The sequence below is a fragment of the Fistularia commersonii genome, chromosome 3, assembly GCF_037954325.1.
Source record: "Fistularia commersonii isolate RoL2024-O1a breed Wild chromosome 3, RoL_Fcom_v1.0, whole genome shotgun sequence".
Taxonomy (NCBI): domain Eukaryota; kingdom Metazoa; phylum Chordata; class Actinopteri; order Syngnathiformes; family Fistulariidae; genus Fistularia; species Fistularia commersonii.
The window spans coordinates 17,092,572-17,097,891 of NC_141286.1; positions in this window are offsets into that span (position 1 = coordinate 17,092,572).

Sequence of the window (5,320 nt, forward strand, 5' to 3'; positions counted from 1 at the left end):
GCGATGGTGACATAAAGGAAGTACCCTCAGAGGACTTTTGGGCTTAATTGCTTTAGAGGATGACATATAACATCACAAACGGCTACTGGAGATGGAGAAGTGGGACACTTTTACACTTGAATAGCTTGGTGCAGCTATTAAATTATAAAATAAAGCAACTATCACATATGTGGACATCAAAATGTACTTCATATGCAAGGTTGTGCCCTGTTTTAATAGTTAATGAGGTTCTGCAAATAGTGAGGAGAAATGAAAAAAACACTGGTAGAATGGAAATGATGCACCTCCATTTACTCCCTCTCTTCCTACTGAATCTTCATCACAAAGATGTACAAAATGGTCCAATCAGTACTGATTTGTTGCTATCATAAATTATTAAGAACATAATTGTCACTAGTTTCACGAGTTTGAAGCCCAATTTGCATAATGGAAATATTCAGAAATAAATATTCAAATTGTGAGAATTATCATTGTGGCTTAGAGTTGAACATAACAGACAACAAGACAGTCCTGAATTAATACAAGTCAAATTGCCTGTGAAATTAAACAAGTACTAAATATAATGTGACACTTTTACTTCACAGAAAACATTTTGAAAATGGCATTTTCTCTTGTCACTTTTTCAGTTTCTATTATTCTGCATAGCACACAGCATAACTGTTGTCACTGAATGCATAGAAATGAGAAACATAACTATCCTTTAATTTTGGAATAATGGTCTCTTTATGTCAGATTCAAACAAAAAAACATTGACCTATTCCTTTTTTGCCAATGATGCCAACAAACTTAAGTATTTTATTGTTAAGAAAAGTTGTGATATCTTCTGCTATAATTCAATTTTTTTGATGTTTTTTAAGCTGTTGCTCTTACTACAAGACCCTGCAGGTAAAGAAAGGAGTTCCTTCATTGACCTGGTCCGAACACTCACTGTAGCTCACTTCCTGACACCATGAAAATAAGAAAATGAATAGATAAAATAATAAATAAATAAATTCATAAATAAAGTGAAACATCACCAATAGAAATGTAGAACAACATACAATCAAGTTCTTTTTTATGATGACTATTTTCGCTGTAAGAATGGCAAAAAAGTACATGCTAAACATTTTAAGATTTATTAAATCACTGTTAAATCACCTTCTGATTTTCCATTTTGAATAATTTCTTGCGATTTGGTGTGAGGTGTTCTCCTTAAGCCTTGCAAAATTATAAAGCCCAGGTATGAAGTTGTCAAATAAACAATAAATTATGTTTTTGTTACCAAAGTTGTATCCACTTTAGAATGTAATTTACAGCATGAAGGCTAAAGTGGTTAGCAAGAAGGTCCCGGGTTTGATTAATTTGTTTCAGTCTAACCCTCATTTTTGTTGTTTGTGGTTTGAACTCTACTATCCACCTAAGAGAAAACATTTTGCCGTTTTCATTAACAACCAAAAGTATTGGTCTGTAGTTTTGAATGACAGTTGACAGTTTGTGATGACAGAAGGCTTTTATTTCATGTTCAGGCAACACAAATGGCATGGTATTGGTTTTGATGAAACTCTGTTAGGTTGAACGGGACTCCATGAGAATCACATTACATGTCTGTTAAGTCTGTCTTTTCATCGTATCCTTTGTTCTGGGCTTTATGAGCTCAAAGGCAGAGGCCTTGAACTTTTGGCTTCCCACATCCCATAATAAAGGCGCCATAGACTTGCCATAGATAATCCCATGGGCCAATTCAATTGGAGGTTCAAATCTTATTTTGTATTTTTTGATATTTTTAAAACCAATTTTAGACTCAAGGAGATAACAAAGGTAGGAATCCACAGAGCAATTATGTTTAGATATGTTTTACTTTCCAAATATTTCTTTAATTTACTTTACCAGTAGATTGATACCACCAAGGAGCTCCACTGAACACCACAGGAGGTCTTTCCTACCTGAGACTATCAGACTTTTGAATTCCTCTTCCTTCAGTCGCAGGGAATCTTCAAATCTTTGTACTTAAGACCTTAAAACACTTTATAGCCTTGACTTTGACAGTTTTATTTGTTTTTCTTATCCCCCCCCCCCCTTTTTTTTTTACTGTTAATACAATTTCCTACTGTTATTTATTATTGTTATGTTTTACTTGAAACTCTGGCACAACAATTTCCTTCGGGATAAGTAAAGTTGTTCTTATTCTTATTCTTATTCTTATTCTTATTCTTATTCTTATTCTTATTCTTATTCTTATTCTTATTCTTATTCTTATTCTTATTCTTATTCTTATTCTTATTCTTATTCTTATTCTTATTCTTATTCTTATTCTTATTCTTATTCTTATTCTTATTAAATACTTAAATTTTCAGGCGATGTCTTGTTAAAATGTGCATGACCTTTGTCAGACGATTTTTGAAATCAGTTAGCAGCAAGATTAACGCAATAGGCAAAAATAAGTGCTAAAATATTACAACTATAAGTCCTATATTCTTACTTTTGGAACAAATATGGTTATTTCTACTTATTTTAAAAGCTCTTTCAATTTTACAACCCCCAGCTGATTTTGACCCTTCCTTTGGGAAGCTGCTGTTCCAACTTATATGCCGCTTCTGCAAGTAACATGATCTCAACATTTATGGTAATTGAAGACATGTTTTAACACAGCTATTTACAAGATTATAGGTTTGTTTCACGTCAAACTACAGGAAAAGTAGAGGCAACCATTGCAGTCACCCGCAGAGTCATCATGAAGTTGACACATGAATGTGGTACATGCCACATGTGATGTGCAGGAATGTTCCAGGAAAGTTACTGGGATACCTCTGCCATCTGATAATCACCTCTGGCCATCTCTGCAATGAGACTGGCTCTGATATATACTGAAAAAAAAGACTTTGGAAATAGCACAGACATTATTTTCACACTAATAAGTTGTTTCTGTAAAAAAGAAATAAACAGCAAAATCAAAATAACAGTAGTCCAGAGGCCAAATTAATTGAAAAGGGTTTTTCTCAGTGGAATTTTGATGAGTTTTTTTGCTCACTGCCCTCGTCATTTTATTTGCCAATTTAAGATACACGTGAAAATAAACACGAAATGAAACTTTGAAATCTTTGTCTCGTGAAGAAATTACTTTGCCGATACTGAGTAGAGAGCACTAAATTTCATTTTTCACTTAATAATTGTAGATGATAGAAGTATAACCGACAAAGCTGACAAATCAAAGGCACAGTATTGGTCAGTATTTGAGCTGCTCAGAATCAGATTCAGTTGCTGTTTTTTTTTTTCCACTTTTCACTTCTGAAAGGCTTCGATCTGCTGAAAACTGTGCGTGTAAAACTGTCCAACAGAGTGTGTCGGTCCTTCCTGCATGTTTCCAGTTCATGCACCTCGATTGTGACATTTTTGTTTTTCATTGTGCCACACAGGCTCAGCTGGTAATCCAGACGTGCGGCGGCCTGAGGGCCAGGCTGGACGGATTAAGACAAATTCATCCCCATGTCCACAGCAGAAAGTCTGAGCCTGTCATGTTACTGGATCTCATTATTTCCCTCGAAAGCCATTAGCTTTTATTCATACTGTGATAACCATACTGGAGTCTCAGTCAGCATGTTTCTTGGAACCACCTGTCACAGTGTAACATCTGTTGTGGCCCGGGGTTTTGTGCTTGGCTGAACCACAAAGTAAAAGGAAATAAAAAAAATGCATACCTTGTTCCTAGTCTGCCTGAAATCATACAAAGAATTTCTGATCAAAGCGCAGACACTTTAAAATACTAATCCCCATGCAGTCAACATGGAGCACATAAAGGCTTCATTTTTAAGTGAGGGCTTCACATTTGCCTGATGGTTTGACTCGTTTCCGGATCTCCGATGTGTATAATTGACTGAGCGTACACCATCATATAAAAGTGAAATTGTGTGGTGATTCTTGTCATTAAGATTTAATTAATTACTGAAAACGAGGTAGTTTCAAGTTCAGTGGTTGTGCTACTAATGTGAAATCAATCCAACCGGTTGTGGAGCCACAGTCGTGATCCTGTATATACTAGATGTACTGCTCTGGCATAGTGTGTGCTATTTCCAATTTGAATTCATTAATTTGCTTCATTTGAGATCTTCTTCTTCTTCTTCTTCTTCTTCTTCTTCTTCTTCTTCTTCTTCTTCTTCTTCTTCTTCTTCTTCTTCTTCTTCTTCTTCTTCTTCTCCTTTCGGCTTTTCCCTTCAGGGGTCGCCACAGTGAACCCTATTCTCTGTATCTTCCTCTCTCACAACAACTATCTTCATATCTTCTCTCACTACGCCCATAAATCTTCTCTTTGGTCTTCTTCAAGACCTCCTGCCTGGCAGCTCCAATTCCAGCATTGCTGGTCTCACCACTGTCTTGTACATCTTTCCTTTCATTCTGGCTGATGGTCTTCTATCACATGGTACCCCTGACACTTTTCTCCACCCATTCTAACCTGCTTGAACTCGTCTCTTCACCTCTTTTCCACAGTCTCCATTGCACTGGACTGTTGACCCAAAGTACCTAAAATCTTCCAACTTCATTATTTCCACTCCCCGTAGCCTCACCGTTCCACCCAAATTCCTCTCATTCACACACATATACTCTGTCTTGTTGCATTACATTATATTACATTACATTACATTACATTACAGTCATTTGGCAGACGCTTTAATCCAAAGCGACTTACGAGAAGTGTTAGTGTAAGTGTAAGTGTAAGTCAACTAACTGCGACTAACTTTCATTCCTCTCCTTTCCAGAGCATACCTCCACCTCTCTGGATTCTCCTCAACATGTTTTCTGCTCTCACCACAGATCACAAAGCCATCTGCAAACATCATGGTCCATGGAGATTCTTATCTAACCTCATCTGTCAGCCTGTCCATCACCACTGCAAACAAGAAGGGGCTCATAGGTGATCCCTGATGGAGTCCCACCTCCATCTTGAACTTCTCTACCCCGCTCAGCACACTACATCACTGTCTCACAGCTAGCATACCATGTTAGACTGGTCCTGCACCACCCGGGCCTGGGACCGGCTCAGGGAGACACCAGCCAGTGCCGTCCTGAGGCTGCATTTTTGCTTCATTTGAGATGTGTCCTGAAAATAGTCCGATGGTACACATGCAACAACTCAGCAGCCAATGGGTAAAGCATCGAGGTGTCAGTTAACTTTTGCTTCGGTTTATAACAGGTCTGCAACAGCTTACACAGATCTTACAAAGAGCAGAAACAAAGGGCCCCCTTTAGCCAACACTCACAGGACACAACCAGAATTAACCAATACTGTTATCTACAGTGGATGTTTTTAGTCAAAGAAGAATTCAGATCTGAAGTTTAGCTCCTCTGC